At 43.1% G+C, this 13,033-nt stretch overlaps 1 protein-coding gene across 1 annotated transcript in view; it reads right to left on the bottom strand.

The window, feature by feature from the left end:
* LOC126252640 (cGMP-specific 3',5'-cyclic phosphodiesterase) overlaps positions 1-13,033 on the bottom strand; it is a gene marked incomplete at its 3' end in the record, with an annotated part of 583,236 nt that overhangs the window by 328,301 nt on the left and 241,902 nt on the right. The gene's annotated exons all lie outside the window — the stretch shown is intronic.

The raw sequence follows: 13,033 nt of genomic DNA, 5'->3' as shown, positions 1-13,033 counted from the left end.
TGCCTCACGGCAAGGGCCTTTACAGCCTACTGCCGCCCCCGGAAAAGTGGACATTTTTAAACTGCCGGTCCTAAATGGTAAAATTGTCTAAAGGAAGTACGTTACAGTACACTTGTTCGCCCACTGCTTGAATACTGCTCACCGGTGTGGGATCCGTACCAGATAGGGTTGATAGAAGAGAGAGAGACGATCCAACAGAAAGCAGCGCGTTTCGTTACAGTCACAAAGCTCGAACACGCGCATTGCTCTCGGTTCTGTACTGCATGAGATATGACCTCACACTTGCGTCTGACATTCGGTAGGGAGTAAAGTGGATGGTAGGAGGGAAGGAGACGTAGGTGGGGGGAGGGAGAAGAGGGAGGTGGGGTAGGCTCGTTTCTCCGCAGGTGCCCCAGCCCATTCCTTGGACTTGGTAGGGGGAGTATCTGCTTTACGCAGTTTTACCAATTAGGATCGGCATTGTAAAAATCTCCATGAAAATCGAGCGTAGTCACTACACTCAAAAATACCTCTTAATACGGCCAGAGAAGCATTTGCAGTTCTTTTTCACACATTATCTCGCACGAAATTACCCTAAGTCTTTTCGTTATTTGCTACTTCTTTTCATTTCTATTCACTAACCTATCAGCAGTTAAGGTTCGTTGGAAAAAGATCACTCCATTTCAGAATGAGATTTTTCACTCTGCAGTGGAGTGTGCGCTGATATGAAACTTCATGGGAGACTAAAACTGTGTGCCGGACCGAGACTCGAACTCGGGACCTTTGCCTTTCGCGGGCAAGCGCTCTACCATCTGAGCTACCCGAGCACGACTTACGCTCTGTCCTGACAGCTTCACTTCTGCCAGTACCTCGTCTCCTACCTTCCTACGTGCCCGCGGATGGCAAAGGTCCCGAGTTCGAGTCTTGGTCCGGCACACAGTTTTAATCTGCCAGGTAGTTTCATCACTCAGTTTATTCGTGGTGCGCTAACAGCAGTAGGCAGTCAGATATTCTCATTATGCAGAGGTTCTAGACGCAACAGACAAGGATTTTCAGAACCCCAAAGTCGACTGTCCAGTGACTTCATGTACCACGATAAATGAAGACGTGTTTCGTGTAAAAAGTATTTCGGGATTAATTTTAGCGTCATGTACAAAGCACAATAGCCAGTCGCAGTACTGACGTCGACCAAGTGTGTCTGAAACGGTCAGGGGGTGCAAAGCCCTCGCTTTGTAAAGTCTCAGTTTGAGTTCGTGCACCCCTCTGCCAGCAGAAGCTGCAGACGCACAAGTCTGAAGCACTCAGCGGAGCAGCCATGTTATTGAACTACTTTCTAAAACCTCCACTGACTCGTCTAGTTCAGAAACCGAACAGCAAATTCAGAACGGTGGGTGTGGATCATCTACATCTACATCTACATCTACATCTACATGACTACTCTGCAATTCACATTTAAGTGCTTGGCAGAGGGTTCGTCGAACCACAATCATACTATCTCTCTACCATTCCACTCCCGAACAGCGCGCGGGAAAAACGAACACCTAAACCTTTCTGTTCGAGCTCTGATTTCTCTTATTTTATTTTGATGATCATTCCTACCTATGTAGGTTGGGCTCAACAAAATATTTTCGCATTCGGAAGAGAAAGTTGGTGTCTGAAATTTCGTAAATAGATCTCGCCGCGACGAAAAACGTCTTTGCTGTAATGACTTCCATCCCAATTCGCGTATCATATCTGGCACACTCTCTCCCCTACTACGTGATAATACAAAACGAGCTGCCCTTTTTTGCACCCTTTAGATGTCCTCCGTCAATCCCACCTGGTAAGGATCCCACACCGCGCAGCAATATTCTAACAGAGGACGAACGAGTGTAGTGTAAGCTGTCTCTTTAGTGGACTTGTTGCATCTTCTAAGTGTCCTGCCAATGAAACGCAACCTTTGGCTCGCCTTCCCCACAATATTATCTATATGGTCTTTCCAACTGAAGTTGTTCGTAATTTTAACACCCAGGTACTTAGTTGAATTGACAGCCTTGAGAATTGTACTATTTATCGAGTAATCGAATTCCAACGGATTTCTTTTGGAACTCATGTGGATCACCTCACACTTTTCGTTATTTTGCGTCAACTGCCACCTGCCACACCATACAGCAATCTTTTCTAAATCGCTTTACAACTGATACTGGTCTTCGGATGACCTTACTAGACGGTAAATTACAGCATCATCTGCGAACAACCTGAGAGAACTGCTCAGATTGTCACCCAGGTCATTTATAAAGATCAGGAACAGCAGAGGTCCCAGGACGCTTCCCTGGGGAACACCTGATATCACCTCAGTTTTACTCGATGATTTGCCGTCTATTACTACGAACTGCGACCTTCCTGACAGGAAATCACGAATCCAGTCGCACAACTGAGACGATACCCCATAAGGTTTCATTTGCTGCACCGTCTGGATCTTCTATGTGTACCAGTGTAAAATAGGCCGCAAAACTTCCCGCAGTGTTGACCATGGGTTGGACAGTTTTCGTGACACTGCACGAACGCTACCACTGCCCGGGGTCCGTGCTGCATATTCGATTACAGTAGTTGTACCTCAACAATAACTTCCACCGGGATACACCTACATCTACATCTACGTGATTACTCTGCTATTCACAAAAAAGTGCCTGGGAGAGGGTTCAACAAACCACCTTCAAGCTGTCTCTCTACCGTTCCGCTCTCGAACGGCGCATGGGGAAAACGAGAACTTAAATTTTTCTGTGCGTGGCCTTATTTCTCTTATTTTATCGTGATAATCATTTCTCCCTGTGTATGTGGGTGCTAACTGAATGTTTTTGCAATCGGAGGAGAAAACTGGTGATTGAAATTTCATGAGAAGGTTCCGTCACAACGAAAAACGCCTTTGTTCTAATGATTGCCACTCCAGTTCATGTATCATGTCTGTGGCATCTCCGCTATTTCGCGATAATACAGAATGCCTTCCTCTTCCAGGCGCCATACTAAGCTCACCCGTGTATTTGAATTTCATTATCATGTTCTTTTAAACCATTTAAAGACATCGGGCCTCTCCTCAGATCTTTCAGTGGGCGACACTCTCTCAATACGGCGCTGTAGTTGCTGCTGTTGACATAAAACAGTTGCACTAACAGCACGTTGTCTCTCTTGTTGATAGCCACACTGTTCACTCGCGTTATGGCTTGTCAGATGACAGCGTGGTTATCATACCGTTATAAAAACAGAGTACAGCGCCAGGTTTGCACCTGGTGGCCACAACTGGAGCTAATGTTTTCTTCCAGCGCAAATACGTTCCGCTTTAACGCTTTAGCAGACCTACCAAGTTTCACTGCCGTACGATAATTACAGCTCACACTGGACCTCCGTGAGTAACTGCTCTTTAATTATAACCACGCGGTATTTGACTCCGCTTCGGAAGCTTGCACGTCAAAACAACGCAATACGCAGTCCTCGAGCGGACGAAATCGCCGATCAGCTGGAAATTGAACTCGGGTCCCCCGGATGGCAACAGTCATCTGCGCCGACCACTCACCTACACAGGCGGAGAAACTGTTAAGAAAGCAGTTCTAATGGAATGGACTTGTATGTACCGAGGGGGTGTATATCTCGTAATGTTGACTGGCCGGTGGGAAATGGGTCATGCCACGATTCGTGAAGAATTTGAGATAGGGAGCCGGGGTTCGGAGAAGCTAAGGAGATAATTAGAAATAAAATCACGTTAGTGTGTACTTTTTATTTGCATTAGTTAACTGAAAAGACCATCGTTGACACAATGAACGTACCATCTGTACTGTATGTTACAAAATGTGCCGAATCTGACAGCCATCAACCTCAATGCAGGTGTGACATCGGCGAAAAAGATTTTGACGCACCCTGACAAATATCCCTGGAGTGTTTCAAATCACATCACAGGCAGCTACAATTGGGGTGTCATACACAAGTGACTTTAGATATCCTCATAGGGAATAATGAAGCGTATTCAGCACAGGTTACCTCGTAGGACAAGGAATAGGACCTCCTCTTCCAATCCAACGACCAGGAAATACTGTACCTGTAATACTCCATCGTACTGCACTGTACGTCTTTGAATGGCACTGAGTAATGAATAAGTCCATCGTTGATTCAGAGAACGTCCTGTCATCGGACAATGTAACTGGGATACAACAGAGCCACCTTACGTACAGTCGTGGACAAAACGAGCGAGTCCCCTCGCCTTTTCGTTATGCTGATCTGCACAGCTTTAAAGTCTGCTACACAGTATAACAGGCAAGGCGACGAAGTGCTACCAACATATTATGAACAGGCGTGAAATTGACGAACTATCCAAACTTTGTCAGACTGTTTTCAATCATTTGTAAGACAATACGAGGGTTGGAACTTAAATAGTGACAACTATTTATTCACAACCGACACAAAAGAGTTACACGTTTGCACCTGTTACTGTCCTTCAAAGTAGTCACCAGCGTTGTGTAGAACCCGTTGCCATTACTCGCTGATAAAAGTATTTTGTTATTTCGATAAACATCCCGAATGAATGTCGCATAAGCGGTGACATAAAGGTAGAAAATTCATGTTTTAGAGTCCAGAAAGCTCTATGCAACAGAAACTGCAGATCGTTTTGCCATTTTCATTGCGAAATTGCCGGCTTATTCATGTCTGGAGTAATAATAGAAGGCTGTTTGCCTCGGTTGTCTGCTAGCATAGTGAAAGGTGTTTGCTACTGCAAGGGAGGTCTGGTTTGTTTTCGGTGTTTTCGGTTCTAATCTCGATAGAGGCAGATAGACTATCAGTAAAGCAATTTTAAGAAATTCTCGCGCCCCCAATACGTTTTATTGCTACATTTAATTTGTACTGGCGCCTTGTGGATGTCAATATGAAACTCTTGTAGAATTTCATACTTGTTAATGCCTTCTTTTTTCCGATTCTTTCAATAATTGAATTGACTTACGTGTGGCACTGCATGACTTTTAACTGAATTTCGTTATGAATCTTCACGCATTGCTAAATTTGCACACTTTCATGGTAGGTCAGCGACAGTAATCCACTATGACTGGTCTGAAAGTTGACACAAACCGTTTCGCGGCCGAATGAGCATAATATTTTGCTAATTCGTAACGATCTGGGGTACTTTGTCTTAATAGAACAGTTGTGTTATCTCGATAGGCTGAAATTCATTTTTATTAGTACAGTTCATACTAATTAGCATTTCTTCTTTCATTTACATCTTATATTTACGTGTTGTGTTTAACACGCTAATCAGCATTAATATAGTTTTACACATGATTGAAAACTGTCTGACAAAGTTCGGATAGTTTGTCAATTTCACGAATGTGCATAGTATGTTGGTAGCACTTCGTAGCCTTGCCTGTTATGCTATGTAGCAGACTTTAAAGCTGTGCGGATCAGCTTAACTAAATGGCGAGGGGTCTCGCTCGTTTTGTCCACGACTGTACAAGTAAAGTAAACAAAACCTGCATCATGACAGGCTCATCCTCCTTGTTTCCTTGTAGGAAATAAAGAGTGTACATGTAAAGAAATAGAACAGTGCGTGTAAACTTGTATGCATGTTAGTTGTATAAGCTGGAAAACAGTAACGCTAAACAAAGTGGTAGACTAGTTTAAATCCGTGTCTTCTTAAGCTTTCTTCTCCGACCCTAGGTTCCCTATCTCAAATTGTTCAGTGGAGCATTCTCTATGTCCTATTACAGTTTTGCACGCTGTTACGAAAACACCCTGTGTATAAATATTAACAGCTTACTTGCGCCACATGTACTTGGAGGTACTAACCAACTTAAAAACATACTACTACTAATAGCTGCAATTATGAGTCTGCAAATAAAGTAAATACTCATGTAATGTTGTTCAGTACACTGCCTCCAGTAATCAGTAGAAATGTCTACACTTATACCCCAACAACCTGTGCTGAACTACTCCCAGCAACGGTCGTCCTCAATAAGCCTTATAGCCTTAAACGTTTCTCAAATTGGTGCGTATTTTGTACAGCAATTGTAACAAAAATCAGGAACTCTATGCGTATATGTCACTTGGTAAAGCACAGCCGGCTGTTGTTATGGAAATGTGTGTTGCATATTGAAAGATTATTGGCTGTCATACATATTAATGACATCTGATAAAGTGTTTACTGGTACATAATGTGATATAAACAATGAATTGAAAGCGATTACGTATGAGAGATGTTAACACGTGAGTGCATGCAACAAATCACACGTTCTGATTGTCATTCATCTGATTCACTTTGACTACCTCATCTATAACCTCATATACACATTTGCATTATATTTGAAGCTCCTTTCGTTGTCATTAGGTGACAAATTTTGCTTACGGCGTTGCTGTTTGAGCTTTGTGTGTTTCATCGATTCTGTCTGACTTAAAGGAACGAATTATCTTCACATATTCTACGCGCTAAATTAATAAGTACCAGGCTATGAAGGTAATTCTTATCTGAACAGTAATTTTTGTATTCAGCAGGGTCATCCGTGGAAGTAACGACAGCAATCACATTTCCACGATTTTGTCATTACTTCCATATAGTACTCATAGGTGGCAGTTACGTTTCATCCAACCGATTTTTATTCGTTGACTAAAAATTTCATTTTCCTTTACAAATACGACTAATGTTTACAGCGGCTAATTTTGAATTATTTTAAGCTACTATTTCATACTTTTTCTTTTACAATGTTCCCAGACTGATTATTCTAGGGTTTTTAATACGTCGTGATCGTATGAAAAGCTTCATTATCTCCTTCCGTGGTCAAGCAGTAGCCGATGGCTGGAGCTTCACCTGTTTAAGGCGTGGCGTTCCTACGCCTTCGACATTCCACGAACTTGCCTCTTGACATACGATCGTGCTCGACCTGGCGTCGCTTCACAGCACCTAATGATATAAACGTTCTGTATGTTGTTACTGCATTTACTGTGCTTGTACTTGTTAGTGTCACTTGTTTCTTTTTTGTTCCTGATTCCCTCTATCAGAAATGTCATTTACGTTTCAGATATATGTAATGGTATGGTGAAGATCGTCAGGTCTGAAACTGGCTACCATTATAGTTAATCATTTAAAAAAGAAAAATGTCATCAGGGCTGATTATTTCTTGTAAACTTCAATCTAGATCGCTGTATTTACAGTACTGCTACACGAATGCGACCGGCTTCGGTGGTACAAGTCACCATCTTCTGGCCCCTTTGTAACATATGGTATCCACATTTTGAATGGGAGAACACCTTTGTACTTCCAGTAAAGGTCCAGAATCTTCGATGTCGTTCGTCTGTGATATGTTCGGCCGTATGGCATCCACTTAATTGGTAGTAGGAAGTAAGGTCTTGAGATAACGTCTGCTCTGCTGATTTAATCCTTTCTACCTGTTTCTTGCGTCTCTCTGTGGTTTTCTTGTCTTCTTTTGTCCACTGTAGTGTTTGTTTTCTTTTTATAGCTGTTGTGGTTTTTTCTTTTCTCCAGGTTCTGTGTGAAAAGTCTTGTTTGTTTTATTGTGTCCCTCCTGGATTTGTTTTATAGGTACAAGGGCCGATGACCAAGCAGTCTGGTCCCTGCCCCGCCCCCCCCCCCCCCCCTTCCCCTATAAACCAACCAACCAACTATCTTAAGACCTTACTTCCTACTACCGTTTAAGTTTCTGCCGTACAGTCGTACATACCACAGACGGAAGACACCCAAGATTACTGTTAGTTACAGAGGGTCCTGAAGATGGTTAGCTGTACAACCAAAAACGGTGCCAATTAAATAAAAACTAATACATACAGCGGAAGGTATCAGCACTGTTGTACATAATATAGCAGCTGCTGTCCCAGTACTCGTCAGACGAAGAGTCGTGTAAGCTTTCGTAAATAAAGCATTACATTTTACTTTCACTGACAATTTCCGTATCCTCGAGAACATCTTCACTATGGGTCTACGAAACAGACAGCGTGTCCGATATAATCTTTAAATATTGCTACACAGTAACCCTTTATAGATGAATACAGATAATAGTTTAAAACATTATTAAACAGCTGAAGTTAGTAAGTATGTAAGTTAAAAATCTATAGATGCAGGTGTCCATAAACAAAGTTTGTATCCCTGTTTGAAATTTAGCTTTCCTGTCTGTCAAGTCTCTATGTCACTAAATAAATGAATTATTTTAGCGCCAATGTTACTCTTCCATTTCTGAGCTAACCACAATCTATAACTTTGTAACTATCCTTATTTTATTTCGAGAAGAATTGTGGATTGTTTAAAACAAAGTCCGTGAACGAATGTGTATGTTGTGAAGTTAAATATTTTTATGCAAGATGATTCTACATATATGTATCTACATAGATGCTCCGCAAGCCACCGTACGGTGCGTGGCGGAGGGTACCCTGTACCACTACTAGTCATTTCCCTTCCCTTTCTACTTGATAATAGAACGATGGAGAAACGACCATCTGTATGCCACCGTATGAGCCCTGGTACCTCGTATCTTATCGCCATGGTCCTTACGTGCAATGTATGTTGCCGGCAGAAGAATACTTCGACTGTCAGCTTCAAATGTCGGTCCTCTAAATTTTCAAAATAGTGTTTTCGAAAAGAACGTCGTCTTCGCTGCAGGGATTCCCATTTGAGTTCCCGTAGCATCTCTGTCACACTTACGTGTTGTTAGAAACTATGAGTAACAAATCTAGCAGCCCGCCTCTGGTCTGCTTCGATGTCTGCCTTCAGTCCAGCCTGGTACGGACCCCAGAGACACTAGCAGTACTCAAAGGATCAGCGTACTATATGCGGTCTCCTTTACAGGTGAACCACTATTTCCTAAAATTCTCCCAATACACCGAAGCCGACCATTCACCTTCCCTACCACAGTTTTCACGTGCTCGTTCTCCCTCGTATCGCTCTGCAACGTTATGCCCAGATATTCAAACGACATGACTGTGTCAAGCAGGACGCTAGTAGTAATGTATCCGAACATTACAGGTTTGATATTCCTACTCATCCGCATTAACTTACATTTTTCCACATTTAGGGCTAGCTGTCATTCATCACACCAACTGGAAATTTTGTCTAAGTCGTCTTGTATCTTCCTGCGGTCACTCAACTTCGACACCTTACCGTTCACCACGGTATCGTCAGCAAACAACCACAGTTTGCTGCCCACCCTGTCCGCCAAATCATTTATGTACAATGTACACTACTGGCCATTAAAATTGCTATACCACGAAGATGACGTGCGACAGACGCGAAATTTAACCGACAGGAAGAAGATGCTGTGATATGCAAATCATTAGCTTTTCAGAGCATTCGACCGAGCGAGGTGGCGCAGTGGTTAGCACACTGGACTCGCATTCGGGAGGACGACGGTTCAATCCCGCGTCCGGCCATCCTGATTTAGGTTTTCCGTGATTTCCCTAAATCGCTCCAGGCAAATGCCGGGATGGTTCCTCTGAAAGGGCACGGCCGACTTCCTTCCCTAATCCAATGAGACCGATGACCTCGCTGTTTGGTCTCTTCCCCCAAAAAACCAACCAACCAACCAATCAGAGCATTCACACAAGGTTGGCGCCGGTGGCGACACCTACAACGTGCTGACATGAGGAAAGTTTCCAACCGATTTCTCATACACAAACAGCAGTTGATCGGCATTGCCTGGTGAAACATTGTTGTGATGCCTCGTGTAAGGAGGAGAAATGCGTACCATCACGTTTCCGACTTTGATAAAGGTCGGATTGTAGCCTATCACGATTGCGGTTTATCGTATCGCGACATTGCTGCTCGCGTCGGTCGAGATTCAATGACTGTTAGCAGAATATGGAATCGGTGGGTTCAGGAGGGGAATACGGAACGCCGTGCTGGACCCCAACGGCCTAGTATCACTAGCAATCGAGATGACACGCAACTTATCCGCATGGCTGTAACGGATCGTGCAGCCACCTCTCGATCCCTGAGTCAACAGATGGAGGCGTTTGCAGGACAACAACCGTCTGCACGAACAGTTGGACGACGTTTGCAGCAGCATGGACTATCAGCTCGGAGACCATGGCTGCGGTTACCCTTGACGCTGTATCACAGACAGGAGCGCCTGCGAGGGTGTACTCAACGACGAACCTGGGTGCACGAACGGCAAAACGTCATTTTTTTTCGGATGAATCCAGGTTCTGTTTACAGCATCATGATGGTCGCATCCGTGTTTGGCGACATCGCGTTGAACGCACATTGGAAGTGTGTATTCGTCATCGCCATACTGGCGTATCACCCGGCGTGATGGGATGGGGTGCCATTGGTTACACGTCTCGGTCACCTCTTGTTCGCATTGACGGCACTTTGAACAGTGGACGTTACATTTCAGATGTGTTACGACCCGTGGCTCTACCCTTCATTCGATCCCTGTGAAATCCTACATTTCAGGAAGATAATGCAGGACCGCATGTTGCAGGTCCTGTACGGGCCTTTCTGGATACAGAAAATGTTCGACTGCTGCCCTGGCCAACACATTCTCCAGATCTCTCACAAATTGAAAACGTCTGGCTAATGGTGGCCGAGCAACTGGCTTGTCACAATACGCGTCACTACTTTTGATGAAGTGTGGTATCGTGTTGAAGCTGCATGGGCAGCTGTACCTGTACACGCCATCCAAGCTCTGTTTGACTCAATGCCCAGGCGTATCAAGGCCGTTATTACGGCCAGAGGTGTTTGTTCTGGGTATTGATTTCTCAGGATCTATGCACCCAAATTGCGTGAAAACGTAATCACATGTCAGTCCTAGCATAATATATTTTTCCAATGAATACCCGTTTATCATCTGCATTTCTTCTTGGTGTAGCAATTTTAATGGCCAGTAGTGTACAAAGACTATAACAGCGGTTCCATCACACTTCCTTGGGCCACTCTTGACGGTACCCTAGTCGCTGGTGAACATCCGCCGTCGAGGACAACATACTGGATTCTATTATTTAAGAAGTCTTCGAGCTTCTCACATATCAGTTAACTTGTTCCATATGCCCGTACCTTCGTTAACAGCCTGAAATGGGGCACCGTGTGAAATGCTTTCCGGAAATCTAGGAATATAGAATCTGCCTGTTGCCCTTCACCCACTGTTCGCAGCATACCATGTGAGAAAAGGGCACGCTGAGTTTCGCACGAGCGATGCTTTCCAAAACAATGCTGATTCGTGGACATAATTTTCTCAATCTAAAAAAAAGTTGATTATATTCGAACTGAGAACATGTGCAAGACTTCTGCAGGAAACAGAAGTTAGGGATATTGGTCTTAAATTTTGCGGGTCCGTTCTTTTACCCTTCTTACGTACTGGAGTCACCTGCGCTTTTTGCCAGTCGCTTGTGACTTCGCGCTTGGCCAGAGATTCGCGATAAATGCAAGCTAGGTAAGGGGCAAACGACTTAGAATATTCTTTGTAAAGTGGAACTGGGATTCCATCCGGACCTGGTCATTTATTTGCTTTCAAATCTTTCAATTGTTTTTCTTATACTAGGGATGCTTATTTCTATGTCGTCCGTACAGGAATCTGTCCTATGGTCAAATAACGGTATGTTTGAACGATTCTCCCGTGTGAACGATTTCTTGAACGTGAAGTTTAAAAGTTCGGCTTTCTATTTGATATCTTCAACTGCCACACCAGACGGGCGAACAAGGGACTGAATGGAAGCTTTGGATCCGCTTAGCGATTTTACGTAGGACCAGAATTTTCTCTGCTTCTCTTCCAGATCTTTTGCTAAGGTGTGACGGTAGTAGTTGTTGTACACCTCACGCACAGTTGTTTTCACTGACGCACGAATCTCTACTAACCTTCGTTTGTAGTCATTTATGCGTTCCCTTTTGTACCGAGAGTGCAACAGCCTCTGCCTCTTCAGCATCCTCCGAATTTAAATCATAGTGGATCTTTTCCATCCTTTATCCGCTTACTAGGCACATAACTCTCCAGACCACGATTTACAATCTGTTTAAACTTTGCCCATAATTCCTCTACACCCACGTTACTGGAACTAAGTGATGACATTTCACTGTCTAAGTGAGATGTTAATATCTGCTTATCTGCTCTATCTAGCAGAAACACTCTCCTAGCCTTCTTGACTGATTTATTAACTTTCGTAATCGTAGTAGCTATAATGACATCATCGTAGACGATATATGCATGTTATTCTTACAACACGCTTTTGTCCAATAGTGTCTTTAGATTTCGTGCTTGAAATACCCGAGGATGTATCATTATAAATCAAAAAGAAAAAGATTCTCGTGCGCTGTCAAAGACGGTCGATGTTAATCACATTAATTTGTCCGTGATAATGGCCTTTGAGTTCTGTCGGTGCGGATTAAATTACTTTTAAAGCTGCATTGATCAGCCATTTTTTTAACTTCATTTATGCCAAGATAGGTTTTGGGTTATCTTTATTCTTCAATTGGCGTAAAATGGTCATACATTTTTCGTTAGTAAGAGCATGTATATTGTGTTTTTGATGCTGCAGCTGTCCTGTGTAAAGCAACAATTTCTTGGCTGCCTAGTTTTCCCCCAGTTGTATATTAACTTCTTACTTGTAACCAGATGGAACTGCATTCATTCTGTATCATGTCTCTCCTTCTTTCAGTATTATTTTTCTCTCTGGTACATTTTTATACTCACAGCCGAGCATTCGTCAGTGATCGACTCATACGTTTGTTTACATCGGGGACACCAGAACTGAACTCGCGATTTTCGTATTATTTCGTAAAATGCTACTGAGTTGATGTTGACGACCATGTACCAGCATGTGAATGAGTGGAAACAGTGAAGTAGGTATGGTGTAGTATTCATTTACTCAGCGTACTATAAAAGTATCGTAATCACTAGGGGTAGCTTATCATGCATTTTCTTATACATACCATATTTTGATGTCATTCATACACAAAGTTAGTATTATATTTATGCTACCTGAAGTTCTATTGCTGCACAAAGCCTATATGAACAGCAAAGAAAATGTGTGAAAATGAAAAATTGAGAACTTGTTGTCATAAATAAAGTTAAATAAAATAGCTAGTTGGTGTAGTTGTTGA

This window comes from Schistocerca nitens, chromosome 4 (genome assembly GCF_023898315.1).
Source record: "Schistocerca nitens isolate TAMUIC-IGC-003100 chromosome 4, iqSchNite1.1, whole genome shotgun sequence".
Taxonomy (NCBI): Eukaryota; Metazoa; Arthropoda; class Insecta; order Orthoptera; family Acrididae; genus Schistocerca; species Schistocerca nitens.
Note: the sequence above shows the minus strand (reverse complement) of the source record. Positions and strands in the feature narration are given on the sequence as shown.